The following is a 15,155-nucleotide window of genomic DNA, read 5'->3' as shown; positions in this document are numbered from 1 at the left end:
TTGTGAGCCACCATGTGGTTGCTGGGATTTGAACTCCGGACCTTTGGAAGAGCAGTCGGGTGCTCTTACCCACTGAGCCATCTCACCAGCCCTCTAACAACTTTCAAAGAAAGTCTCTCTTCTGCTTTAAAACCCTAGAAAAAGGAGGCTGGAGAGACTGCTCAGCGGTTAAGAGCACTGACTGCTCTTCCAGAGGTTCCGAGTTCAATTCCCAGCAACCACACAGTGGCTCATGACCATCAGTAATGAAATTCAATGCCCTCTTCTGGTATGTCGGGAGAGTCAACAGGTACTCACACATATAAAATAAATAAATAAACTTTTAAAAAAACTATAAAAGGAAGGGAGATCAATGATAAAGCAGGATTTAAGTATAAGCGGTAGGCAGTGATTATTTGTTTTTATGCCTTAATAAGTCTTCATTCCACTGGTCTATAAAAGCTAAATGCCTTCATCACCACCCAATTTTAAAAGCCTAAGAGCTGGAGAGATGGCTCAGCGGTTAAGAGCACTGACTGCTCTACCAGAGGTCCTGAGTTCAATTCCCAGCAACCACATGGTGGCTCACAACCATCTGTAATGGGATCTGATGCCCTCTTCTGGTGTGTCTGAAGACAACTACAGTGTAAAAGCCTAAGGAACTCTACAGTTCCTTAGCACTGAAGCAGAAATGGACTTCTAGAACACAGCAAATTATCTATCAAGCTTCCACAGACCAGTAACTAGAAATTTCTGGGACATTGCCCCTCTTCCACACAAGATCAGGAACAAAGGTTAAGAAAACACAAGTCTTCATTTAAACAGACATATTTACTAAGATGTGAAGTATATTCTCCAAGTCTAAAATGACTAAATAATAAACTATCTACATACTCTAAGTTCAATAAATATAACCTATTATAAATAAATCCACAGTGAAAGGTGTGCTTCTATGACAATAGGAAAATCAGAGTCACGTTTCTCCATGCCTATCTTTAAGACCAGATAGATATGTTCATATATTTAAGATGAAGAAATGTGTGTCTAGTGCTTCAAAGATATTTGCAACAAATAAACTTTATGTCTGAAATCTTGGTCATATTTATAAAAGTTAATGTATGGGGGCTAGAGAAATATCTTGGCAGGTAAAATGCTTGTTATGCAAGCATGAAGAACAGTGTTCAGATCCCCAATTCCAAGGGAAATGCCAGGCCTGACACCATGAGGGAGGAAGAAACAGGATCCCTGGAGCAAGTTGGTTAGCTAAACTAGCCAAAGCAGCAAGATCTGGGTGCAAATGAGAGATTGCCTCAGTATATAATAAAGTAGAAAACAATCAAAAAAGACACTCAACATCAACTTTTGCCCTACACACACACACACACACACACACACACACACACACACGCACACAACCTGCCCACATATATGTAAATACACAAACACACATGCAGTTACCCCACACACAAGCAAAAATATTTTAAGTTAAAATTTTTAAATGAACATATAAATCATATAAAATCCTTTTATAACACCTTTGTCACAAAGGAAAACAGTAGACTATCAACAGTAAAACTTTAGAAAAATGGAAATACTAGTTAATATGCTACATATTTTATTTTTCAGAGGTGGAAGAATATCTAGGACACAGAAAAAAACAATATGAAATTTCTAAGTTGGCTATAGTGCTGCATGCCTTTAATCTCAGTACCTGATCTCTATGAGTTCGAGACCAGCCTGGTCTACACAGTCAGTTCCAGGACAACTACAGAGAGATCCTGTCTCAAAATACAAAACAAAACAAAACAAAACAAAACAAAACAAAACAAAACAAAAACAAAAAAAGCCATAAAAGAGAATATTAAACTTCTGTCCTCAACTGAAAGTGGATAGTAATTAAAAAAGTCAAGAAATACACATGGAAGGAGTCAATAAACATCTAAGAAAATGACACACCCTAAAAATGCTCCAATTTTTTCAAAATAACTAATGCACATTCAAACCTTACATAAAACAAAGACAAATATATATAATGTGTGTGTACGTATATATATATATATATATATATATATATATATGACAATTTTTTTATGGAAAATACACAAGAAACAAACTAGTCTGTGTTCCAAACTCTTCTCTATTTCAGGCACTTCTTTTCTTTCTTTTTCTTTTTCTTTTTTCCTTAAGGCAGTCTCACTATGCAGCTGGCTAGCCTGGGCTCACTCTGTAGACCAGCTTAGCACCTCCTAAGTGCTAGGATTAAAGTTGTCTACTACCACACGTGGCTCTGCTTGGGATACTTCTTTAAAAACAAACAAACAAACAAAAAACTGAATCTACCTTCAGAGTTATACATATTAAGAATACTATAGGTCAGCAGCATTAGGGGGTGGGCAGCAGCACATGCCTCCCAGCACTCAGGAGGCAGAGACAGGCGATTTCTGTGAGTTTGAGGCCAGCCTGGTCTATAAAGTGAGTTCCAGGACATAAGGCTTCACAGAGAAACCCTGTCTCAGTTCAAGGGGCTGGGGAGAGGAAAACACTGGGCATATAACATGTTATAAAGAAGTATAACGGGTTTTTCAAGTAAGCATTACTAAGGCATAGTAAATTTTCTCAATAAATAGAAGCAGGTATTTTCTGTAAAAACCTAATAGACATATATAACTCCTAACATTCAAAGAACACTAAGGGCATAGACTATAGAATAAATCAAGGAATGGCAAACTTTTTTTAGAAAGTAAATATTTAGGCTTTGTAGGCCATACGGTCTCTATGACAACTACTAGACTCTGCTGATGACCCAAAAACAGTCACAGCCAATATGTAACCAAATGAGCATAGCTATGCCACTTAAAAAAAAAAATCTAAAAACTATTCTTAGCTTGAAGGACACACACATAAAAATAGAAGATGGGACGGATTTAGCCCACAGTATAGATGGTCAATTTCTATAATACATAAGAAAGTAATTTGGCTCAAGTTCACACAGAGAACCTTCTAATCTTTCTCCTGCTACCTCCCTAGGAAACGTTTAAAAAAGAACAAAGTTTGTTTACCTGTAGAGACAATGTTAATTACCATCTAAGTATTAGTCAGAATATTTAGATTTAGGTATGCATATGTATCTTGTTTATACTATTCTGAGACAGCGTCTTTCCACATAGTCCTGGTTGGTCTGTAAGTCCCTCTGTAGACCAGGATGGCCTTGAACTCACATAGCTCCACTGCCTCCAAATGCTGGGATTAAAAGCGAGTACCATCACGCCTCGCATGGGTTGAAGTTTCAAAGGCATAACTAAAACAATCTGTACTCAGTAAGTGGACAGTGAGTACCCATTATCAGTAATTATACTGATGCAAAGTACAAGATGAAACGTCTTAAGTCCTGCCTAAAGAAATCTAACAGATTATCGATGAGGCAGTCACATAAATAATGGTAGAAAGGGAGAAGAAAGAATAGCACACTCAAACCCAAGTAGGTCAGTTAAGAATAACCTTTTTCACTCAAAAGATCCTGTTTAGGCCAAGACATTAAGAATTTGCCTATAGAACAAAGAAACGGAAAGGGATAGTCCAATGCAAAGAGAGCTTTATACAAAATAAAATATGAAAATGTAAGAGGTTATTATATATTAAAGGAATTTAGAATTACTGAATAACTTGAAGACAAATGTGGCAAGTAATAAGTCAAAAGATGTAAGGAAAAGACCGTTAATTACCTCATTGGTTGCTAAGGAGCTATTTGATCTTTTTTCTCTAATGAGAAGCAATAAAGTTTCTGAAGAAACTAAAATGATCAGCTAAAATTTTAAAACTGTCATTCTGGGGTTGGGGAGATGGTTCAATGGGTAAAAGCATGAGGACCTAAGTCTGAATCTGCAGCACCCTTAGGAAATATGAGCTATGGTTACATGCACCTATACCTCAGCACTGAGAGAAAGAGGCAGATGGACTCCCAAAGGTCGCCCGGCAAGACTGGCCTAGCCAAAAAGGCATGCTTCTAGTTCAATGAGACATTTTGTCTCAAGAGAAAGAAGAAGGCACCAGAGAAAAACATCCACTGTCCTCCGCTGGCCTTTATATGCACAAGTATATACCTCATATTCATGTGTAACACCACACACACACCACACCACACACCCCATTCCTACTACCACCGCAAACAGAGGACATGCATATATATTACTCTGACAGCAATGTGGAGGGACCTACAAAAGAAAGAGTAATGGTGTCTTCTAAGCAATCTGATTTATTTTCTTAACATGCCAAGATGATTGACTAAGATGCAATAGCTTAGTTTAGGTGACTGATATCAGACTAACTTGAGTTCTAATAAAAAGACACTAGAGAGGTTCCATCTACCACAACTGAAAAAAAAGACAGAAACTGATTGTATGAGAAGAAAAAAATTAAGTATGATAAAGACTGGCATCAGCCTAATTCTTTTGACTCTCCCTTTTTATTTTAAAAAATTAATTTTATTTTATATATGTGAGTTACACTGTACACTGTCGTTGTCTTCAGATACTCCAGAAGAGGACATAAGATTTTTTACAGATGGTTGTGAGCCACCATGTGGTTGCTGGGAATTGAACACGGGACCTCTGGAAGAGCAATCAGTGCTCTTAACTGCTGAGCCATCTCTCCAGACCTCTTTTGTCTTTTAACTGTATTTCAAGAAGGAAAAACTTTGACAAAGAAAGAATCATATGCATTGCAATGCATAACTATTCTAGTATATATCCAGTAAGTATCAGCCATTTCAGTATTTCCCCTTTGGAACTCCTGTTACTAGTATATTCCTGTTTAGACTCTACTACCTTTCTTCATTCAAAAAAAATCATTATTTAGGAAATGCTAAAGGGATAAAGTCAACTATAGCAAACAAGGAGAGCTAGCATGACAGCGGTAAAAATCAATGGTGAGGGGCTGGGAGTGCAGCTTAATGTTAGAATACATGTCTAGTAAACACAAGACCGTGGGCTTATCTCCAGCACCACTGGAGGAAAAATATTAGTAACAGCCAGACAAGGTGGCACATGGCTTTAATGCTAGCACCATGGATGCACAACAGAATGGGTAAGTCAGTGTCAACTGGAGCTACATATGGGGACCCTGTTTCAAAAGAAAAAAGAGTCAATGATGGGAGAAGGAAATAAACAATTAAGGTTTAACAGTGTTGGTGGTAAACTTTTACAGTAAAAATGCAAACCAATTATAAGTAAAATATTATCAATAAAAATTCAGAGCAAGTCTGAGCCTATATTTCAATCAATTTCTTCAGTATAATAAATTATATAGTTTTATATCCTAAAAATGTTTGTTCATAATTAATATGTTAAATAACCATAATATCAACAAACATATATTAAGGTAAAAGACTACTTGGTTACATGAATTATGTGAGTCACAAGGTAACCAGAAAATATTTCTGTGAACAAAATGGTAGAAATAATTTGTAAATAAATAATTATCACAATCATGGGAGGTAACGTCAACTTTCTAAAACAATCGAAGCTGTATGAGGAGTGTAGAGTACACTGCTGTTCTTTGTGCTTTATTCATTTTTGTAAATATTTCATATGTAAGCAATATCTATAAACAATGGTTTAAATGCTAAGAAAAATCTGAGCAAACATTTGTTTGGAAAAGCTAATTATTCAAAAGATCCAACCCATTTTTGCTAATCACATTAAAACAAATAGAGATCATAAAATGTAAGTATGCAGGAAAAATGATTTCATCTTGATTTTCCAAATAAACTTAGCAATAAAAATTTACTGGTACTTTTAAAAAAATACCATGAGGTATATGTGTGTGTATCAAAGTACCTGAATATAACTTTTTACCTCTAAAGATCCACCTCAAAGAAAACATGACTATAAATGGGTCTTTAATTACATGAAAAGTCCTGAATAAGAATACTTACTGCTTATAATAACATAAAAAGAATTTAAAAACAAATTCCTAAAAAGAAATATTTACTATAAGCACTTTTTGCACATGTATGGACAGTTTATCCACATCTACAGTATTTGTTTTATGGTGGACATGTGCATTTTAAGTACAGCATGCCTTGTCAGTACTAATGTGAGAGAACAATCCAGTATAGTGAGGAAGGACAGTTTGGAGCCAGAGTTTCTAAATTGAAACAGCATTTCCATTCTCAGCTACATAATCTTTGGCAAATTAATCTGTTTCCATTTCTCCTGGGTAAAATGGAAATAACAATATATACCTTGAAGGATTTTGTAACTGTATAAACAATGTACAGGACTGTCAGGAAGTGTATGCTGTATAAATGTAACCTACTACTACTAAAGTAATAGAGTCCCATGTTCCTGAACATACTGTAAACATTTTTAGCAACCTGAATTAACTAATATCAGATACTATTTAAACGGTACATCAAATCTAAGATCTGGTTAACATATGTTCCTAGCTATGCACTTTAAAGTAAACACGTGATTAATAGATCTACATAGCCACTCCAATGATAAAGAATAATCTGAAAAGACTGTTTTCCAAAAGTTGCAGCTATCAATTTCTTCCCTTACACAAGGGGGCAGTGATAACAAGAAAAGAACAGGGTTCTGCAACACCTCTTCCTACAGACAGTAGGGGGTGGCAGTGCATATGGCTTATAGTCAGAACAAAACAGGAAGACCCAACAGAACTGCTCTTTATTCTCTTCTGGCCCTCTTCTCTCTTTAGCCTCAACAGAACCTCAAGGTAAGGGAAATATCTTCAGAAAAGACTAAAGTTCAAAATTAATCAAGGAAAATCCAATTTTGTTTTTGAAGGAAATGATCCCTCAATGAATGAATCTGGAACCAGGGCGAAGCCAATCACTATGAATTTTCAGATTATCTGGCAAATTACTATAATAAGAACAACATTCACGCAGGTAATTCAATTTATAAGAATTCCAACATAACACACTAAGATATCATCAATAATTAAATACACCCTGGTGAACACATCAAATATTTCTGCTTTTGTTTCAGTTACACAGATACTCAATGTATACACACATTATTTTTACATGGCTCATCTAGCTGTCTTTTGTTACTTTTGAAATTACAGTATGTCCTGACAATTCTCTCAAAACACAGATGTTCTTAGATGGAAGTCACAACGTTTTGTAGCATGTGGGGACACACATACACACACACACTTAAGAAAGATGGGATTGAAGGAAGGAGGAAGAGAGGTAAGGAACAGTTGTTTCATTTGTTTCTGGTTTTTCCTCACATTGCGAAGACAATTTACCTGGTAAATGCTAGAAGGAACACTACATTGACAGTATCCATGTTGCTGTGTTTTATGCCAATTTACTGTATAGCGTTTTTATCTTATCTCACCATCCCATCTCAACAGCTAAAACATACCAGAATATTCCACTATTGCCAGGCTCTGTAATTAGCCACTGCCATAGCTTTTGGCTCCAACCCTTCAAAATGCCTGAAAATTCATCCCTTTTGTTCACCATATTGTTTTGTTTTCCTTGTTCCACTTATTTTCACCTGTATAAAAGCCAAGGCAGGGACACAGATGAAAAATCGTTCCCTTTGCCTAACGATCCTGAACACACAATTAGGGTCAGGATGCTTGGCTTGTTTGTCTTTTTTTGTTTGTGTGTGTGTGTGTGTGTGTGTGTGTGTGTTTCCTTGAGAGGAGCAGAAGAGAGAGGGAAAGACATCCAATCTTTTCCTAATGCTAATGATCATTGTTTATGTTTTCTGGGAAACATTTTAAACATTCCACACCTGGAACAGAGAAACAGGCTAAAATTGCATGGATGCTCTACATGTTGATGACAAAATCTGAAATGATTTTAGCTCTATTTTTTTCCTTTCACAACCAGACAATCTGCTTTTTGCTTTTTTTTTTTTTTTTTTTTTTTGCTTTCACGTGGGCACTTTCCCTATGTCAAAAATCGCAGCTCCTCTGGATCTCCTAGGACAGAATATGTAGCAAAGAGCCCCATTAGTCTTTTATTATAGTACCTCCTTCCCCAAAGGAATTATCATATTCCTAATAACACTTCTACCATGCATTTCTACGCCACAGAGGCCAGCCCATCCTGTGCCTTTACCTGGCACATTTCACAACTACTTTTATGCTGCATTCAGGGACACATTTTGCAACTCGTTCTGCACCACATTCCTTGCCACGTTTAGCAATCTACCTCGCATCTCATCCCGGTCCCCATCATCCAAAGACCCTCCAGGTACCAAATACCAAGACCAACCTCGGTGACAGCCAAGTGGCAGACCTCGGAGCCCTCCGAAGCCGCCCTCGGTCCCACATTCGGAGGCAGCCTGCCTTCCCCACGCCTTCGACACCCGAGGCACTTCACTGCCCGATTCCCTGTCTCCCTGCTCGCCCCAGCCCCAGCCCCCGCAGCTGAGGCGTCGCAAGCGAACGCCCCTGTCACCTCACCCTCACCGACCCTTCTTCCCTGCTCGCCCAGCCCTTACCTGCCGTTCTAAGGGGCGCGGCGCACCTCGGGGTCAAGCCCGCGTGCCAGTGGTCTCCGGTGAGGACCGCGCAGCCCGCGGACGCCCCACGGAGGATCCGCACCTCAGTCGGGCTCGGCGGGGCCTCGCGGCCGGCGAGCGCTGGCAGCCCGCTGCGGTCCTCCTGTCAGCGGCGGCGCGGGGGGACAGGCTCGCCCCTCAGCACCGCGGCGGCGGCGGCGGGCGCCTCGCTCCGCCTCGCGCGCGGCACTGCCGGGAGGTGAGCGCGAGGGGGATGGGAACGGGGGCGGGGCCGCCCGAGGAGGCGCGCGGGGCGGCGGAGGGAGCGCGGCGCCTGCCGCCTGGGGCCCCGCGCTAGCGGCGCTCGCAGCTGGCCGCGCTGGGCGGGCGGCTGGCGCGAGGCGGCTGTGGCCAGCGGGCCCCGCCGGAGCAGCGCGCGCCCAGCAACCCGCGCCCGGCCGGCCGCTCTCTAGCGCCGCCGCCGCGCCGGGGGCGTCGCACCCTCGGAGGCCGCCCGCAGCCCCGCCCCCTCCGGGCCGGGTTGGGGAGGAGCGCGAGCGCGGAGCGAGAGCGCGTGCGTGGGGGCGCGTGCGTGGTGGAGCGCGCGCGCCCCCGCCCCCCGCCCCTCCACAGCCTGGGGGCGGGGAGGCTTGCGAGAGCGGGTGGTGGTGAACCCCGGCGCCGCGCTGACACAGAGGGCCCTGGCGCTGCAGGACGTGTAGGCATTTCTGGTTTCCTCAGGGGGCTTGGGCTGGTGGGGTCGAAGGCATTTGGTGAGGAAGAGGAGAGGAAGCTCAATAGCTGACAAGGCCCTAAAGAGTTTGGCTCCGCCCCCCGGGATGATGTCACTCTCGAGGTGGCTGCTGCTGTCACGTGCGCCCACTTCTGGGGGCCTTTCCTCCTGCTTTGATAGCCCGAACGTTCCTCTAGACTGCCCCCGACTCTGGTCACCACAGGCACACGTGTCACTCAAAGTCATCGACGCCAACAAGTGTCAGTTATTCCTCTCTTGCTTCTCAGTGGTAATGGGTAGAGTGCTTTCAAGATGCCACCATTGCCTTTCGAACAGGGATGGGAGGAAAAACAACAATGGCTTGGGGCGGGGTGGGGGTGGGGGAGGCATAGGGATAATAGAGAGGAAGAAAGAAAACTGTCATCTAGAACAATTGCTGACAGTCCTCTAACCTTAGCTTGCTAGACTTCAGTAAAGTTGCCATACTGCCTCTGTCATTACCAGCTTCAGTAAGAACTATCATGATTGCGAGGCAGCCAGCTAAGCATAGAAAGTCATCACATTGAGACCCCATTGGAGGCTATTCAGTCATGTTGCTACCCAAACTCTCCGCCTAGATGTTCATCAGCTTGCTTCAAACCATGAAAACAGCCCTTCAACTTTGCAGGATTCTTGGAGTAAAATGTTTTCCCAAGTGCTACAAGATGATACAAAGCAATCATCGTTGCATATTTTGCTTGGGTGAACTTCCGTTCCATTAACTGAGATGACTTTTTAGTCATCTGCTTCTTAATGAAATGCCATGATTGGAAATAGATTCACAAATTGCATCAATCAAGGGCGTTGTTTCAGAGCCATTTAGAAGGTGGAGAGGTTGATTGATTGGTTGCTTATTTTGATAACAGTCCATCTGAATCTACCCCAATCCCATAGCACTTCTTATGTAATTTCTTTGATTCTTTTAAAAAAACAAATGTATTAATTTCAATGTAATATTTTTTAAAATGAATATGAAGTCATGTCAGAAAGCGAGCCATTCCAGTGAACGCTTGAAAACTCTGAGGTAGAACTCTGAGGTATGACTATAATTAGTCATGTGAAAGACATATGGACTGTTGATACTAGTTCCAAAAGTTAAGTCTAACTAAAACCTACCTGCCTATGGTGATAGGAGCAGGGTACTGATTACTTATATGTAAGGTAGGTGAGGGGGCATCAGAGGGGAATTTTCTGGATTATTAGAATGGTCAGCACTGGTTAATGGTCGCAAATTGCATACACACCTCAAAAGGAAACTGTGCCTGTGTTTGGGTTTTAACCCACAAAGAAACGTTACATTTCAACAGTTTCACAATGAAACATTACAATGTCATTATCTTTGGAGTCAGAAAACAGGTTTGGTCAGTGTCACTTTCCACTTACCTTGGGACATGATGCTTAAGCAAGTCTTTGAAACTTTTCTTCATCTGTCTGGAATGGGTCATGATACCTCACAGAATGGTTATGAAATTTAAATGAAACTTTGAGAAATATTTAGCACAGAATATAGTATACAATAAAGTGTTCATGGAAAATACCAACTGTTACATTGTTTTTACATTTGAATTTACCCTCCTTCCTTCTCTTTAAGTCTTTTGATTTATTTTAAAGATTATTTTGTATCTAAGCTGTTCCCTGTGAGTTTTGCTGAAGCTAATAACATTCCTTCCCTTGAGAAATAATGTGGCAGTCAGGGGTATGATATGTTGCTTTTCAAACTAGTTCAGGTGGCAGCACCTAGAAATTTTGGTGCTCATTGTGAAGCACCATGAAATATTGGTAGATTGAATTCTGCCATATGGACCTGACACAATTTTACCAGCCCTAAGGTTGGTTATATTATGCTAATGCAGATAGCCACATATTAAAAATAATATTTTAAAAGAAATAATCTGTTATTCTCTTTTAAGATCTATTTACAACTTTTTCATAGGGTTTAATAATAATTCACAAAATGAAAACCTTTAAACTCATTTTCCTGGCAATTGGAAACCCACTCTAATCCAGTTTTAGCAGCAGATCTCTTTATTGGATTTTTGCTGATAGCTGTAGCCCACATGGTCTCTTGCTCCAATAAAGTACCTCACAACTCATTTCTTTTGACTGACCTTTTCCAGATCCTATATTCACACTGGGCAGTGCTGGTGTCCACTGGAATGAGCTCAGTTTCTGTTTTGATCATCAACATACTTCACCCAGTGCTCTCCCACATAACCCTGCCATCAAGTCTAGCAGTGGATTATCAGTCTGACTCTGTGAAGGAAACAAGATGTGACTGCTAAAGGTAGGAATGTGGTGGAGCAGAGGCAGAGAGCAACACGGAAGCCATCTCTCTCCTCAACCCATCCCCCTGCTTCCTCCATCTCTCTCCTCAACCTGTCCCCCTGCTTCCCTTTGTTTCTCTAGAATCAATACCTAAAATATTGGGATTCCTAATTGTTTTATTTATTAAAAATCCACTCTCATTAAGAAGGTGTTTTAGACCAGGCAGTGATGGCACACACCTTTAATCCCAGCACTTGGGAGGCAGAGGCAGGTGGATTTCTGAGTATGAGGCCAGCCTGGTCTACAGAGTGAGTTCCAGGACAGCCAGGGCTACACAGAGAAACTCTTCTCGAAAAACAAAACAAAACAAACAAACAAAAAAAGGTGTTTTAGTCTATAACTTAATGTGGGAAACCAATATATGCCATGTAAATTTCTTCAGGAGGGATGAGATGTAAATAGTACCTAAGCTGCGCAAATGGGCTGAGCCTGGAGTGTTTCCATCTCTGTTTTAACTATTGCTAGCCTGAGGCCTTGCAGATTTTAGCCTCCTTACAATCCAATCTTCTGAGCTGACTGATTCAGTCCAGCTTCTCTGGGCTTCTGACTGAATTGCTCTGCCTCACCTCATAAAACCTTTGGCAATATATTCTAATCTTCTGGCTCCTCATTCTCTGGCTCGTTCTATCTTTGCCTATGTCTAGCTTGTTCTCTCTATCACTCGTGTCTGTAAAACTACCACACACACACATACACACACACACCACCACCACCACCACCACCACCCACTATGCTCTTTCTCTTTCTCCCTTCTCCACCCCATCCTGTCTCCCTCTCTGCTCTTAGCCTCTCTTCCCTGTGCAATTCTCATAAGAGTTGGGCATATACTATTTCTGACTCATTCTGTCAAATCTGTCTCTGATTTGTCACTTTCTCTGCCCCTCAATTATATATCACCTTTAAACACGGATGCTTCCTTCTCCAAACTAACCTTGCCTTCATTGTTAAGGATTAAAAGTATGTACTAAGGGGCTGTCTGTATTCCAGTCCAATTGTATTGAAAGCCAAGGCGTGTCTGCATTCTGACAGATCATATCTTTGGATGTGATTCCTTGTCAAAGCTGTATGCTACTGGATTGAATTTCCTCTACAATGCCACGTAGGAAACACTTGCAATAAACGCAGAGTGCCCTAACCCTGCCGAGACCTTCCAACCTGTCTAGTGCCACCATTTGTATCTTCCTAAATGCCCTTCCTAGATCTGCTTATTCTAGATGAGCACTCATCCTAGCATGGCCTCCCCTGATATCTTGAAGTCATAAACCACCAAGCCCACCTTTTTCCTTTAACTTTGCCTCTTGTATAGACAGTAATAGTCACTACTAACTGAGCACCTAATGCTTGCAAGTACTTTACTGTCTTCAAAATACCTCCCTATTTAACCCTAACATCACATGAGAAGCCTCAATTTTTAGATGGTAAGGCTCTGAGGTTAAATGACTAACTTTCTAGATCATGCTAAATGATGGATAGGCCACAGTCTATCCTAGTTAGCTTCTCTGTTGGTTGTGATAAAACACTGACTAAAACTAAGTGGGGGAAGAAAGAGCTTATTTTATCCTTCCAAAGTCATAATCTACCACTGAGGGAAGTTGGACATGAGCTTGAGCAGGGACCTAGAGGTGGGAACTACAGCAGAGACCATGGAGAAATATTGATAACTGTCTTACTTTCCTTGAGTTATTCGGGTTTCTTTCCTATATAGTCCACAACCAAGTGTCTAGGGGTAACACTGTCCACAGTGGGCCAGGCCCTCAATCATTAATCAAGAAAATGTCCCAATATCCAGTGCCCACAGGCCAGAAGAGGCCCCCATGGGCCAGTTTGATGGAGATGGTTCCTCAGCAGAGGTTCCCTCTTCCCAGGTGATCCTGTTTTGTGTCAAGTTAACTAAAATTGACCAGCTTGGGCCCAAAACATAAACCCTGCCCTCCATCACTTGCTCTTGAAGAATGATGTATAAAATGTAAATATGAACGCAGAACCCACTGGAAAATTGTTAGTCAACTTGCAATTAAAGAATCCTGATTTTCTTACAGCACTGGAAACTTAGGACCTTGTATAGAAAGCAAAACTCCAGAATTAGATCCCCTCCCCCAAGGTATTCTGAAAGGCTGATATAAATTAATTTTTTTCTCGTGGATTTTCATAATCTCGTTTTCTTTTGATCTCCAACCAATGACTTGAAATGCAATGTTTTCAACATTTCCCCATCAACTCCCACCTCAGCCTTTTGATGAATATTTTATAATTTTTAGACTAACAGTTAAAAACATATCCACAAAGAGGAGCTACTAGTTAAAAGTTTTTAGTAAATCCCTTCTTTGTGAAGTGAAAAATTCATGTACAGTGCTCATAAGCAAACCGTCATCTATTTGCCACTGAGATTTGTAAGTGTTTGACAGGTACTTGTGCTCGCTGCATGTGTATAGCTGTGATCATGCCGTAAGGCATATATAATTGATGTTAGCGAAGTCTTGCTTGCTAGCCCCTCACAGTCTATTTGGGAAACAAAATGCCTAGAATATTTAAATATTAACTTAGTATGTGATAAAATTAAATGTTCCTAAAAGTAAAACAGTACATTCTGTAGTATTTCACGAGGAGAGAGAGAAGTTTGACAGGGGTGGTACAGGACTGAGTCCCGAGGAAAGTAAGATAAGGGAGGAGGAAAGGAAACTCTTGGGACTGAAGACTTAAGAGGAGAGGCTAGGATAGCAACAAATAGGAATGGGCCCCTTTGGAAATGAGTTGCTTTTTAAAATAAAGATAACCGTCAGAGAAACAAAGAAACAGATTGACAATATAAGGAATAGTTGGCAAACAGTGAATGTGGCTGAGTCAGAATATGTATTCATAAGGAGATACCAGTTACTAGAGGGTAAACAGGTAGGACAGAACCAGACTGCAGAAGGTCTTCTCATGTAGGAAGGATCCACCATTAACTTTTGACATCAGAATGACAGAAAGGACGTGTTGAAACATTCATCTCATAGAGTGGATTTAAATGGAAAGGAACAAATAATAAGAATCTGGTTAAGAAGATATTGCTGTTTAATGAGCTAAAAAAGATGATTGCTGAAAATCAAGAGGTGTGACAGTGGAAATAGAAATGAAACAGTGCCAATGAGGACTGCGTGGGAAAAATTAACCGAACTTTCTGGATAACTTGATACAGGGGTTAATGAACAATTTTGGACTCAAAATACAACAGGATGATGCTGTGACAAAAAAAGGGGGGAGTCAGAAAGGCTAGATATTTTGGAGTATTTGTGTTTGCAGTGGTTCTTTACAACTTTACAATTGTATATCTATTCCTGTGAGAATTTGGTATGTTATGCAGAGGGGGAAATGCATTCATATATATTCTATAATTTGTAAGGTAATTCATAAACGATACTCAGAGAGCTCTTGATTCAAGTGGGGTAAATCAGAGCCTGTTCTGGAATTTTTCATCTTCATATCCAAAGGACTGAGTCTTCACTCCCTAGGGGCAAATCTATGAACACTAACAGAGGAGCCTAGGGACCAGGATGCTCAGGCACATACTGTGAGGACAGTCTGGTAGAAAAAGAGACATCATGTACAGATCA

At 40.8% G+C, this 15,155-nt stretch overlaps 1 protein-coding gene across 6 annotated transcripts in view; it reads right to left on the bottom strand.

Annotated features, from left to right (window-relative positions):
* Tanc2 (tetratricopeptide repeat, ankyrin repeat and coiled-coil containing 2) overlaps window positions 1-8,731 on the bottom strand; it is a 309,788-nt gene extending 301,057 nt beyond the window's left edge. For 4 of the 6 annotated variants that reach the window (XM_029545901.1, XM_029545902.1, XM_029545903.1 and 1 more), the window contains exon 1: window positions 8,466-8,674. The gene's annotated coding sequence lies outside the window, so the exon portion shown is untranslated. Of the gene's footprint in view, window positions 1-8,465 lie in introns of all 6 variants that reach the window. The other 2 variants (XM_021213586.1, XM_021213585.2) reach the window with 2 other exon arrangements.
* Between the last annotated feature and the right edge of the window lie 6,424 nt (window positions 8,732-15,155).

The sequence above is a fragment of the Mus pahari genome, chromosome 14 (assembly GCF_900095145.1).
Source record: "Mus pahari chromosome 14, PAHARI_EIJ_v1.1, whole genome shotgun sequence".
NCBI lineage: Eukaryota > Metazoa > Chordata > Mammalia > Rodentia > Muridae > Mus > Mus pahari.
This window is presented reverse-complemented; position numbering and strand designations above follow the sequence as displayed.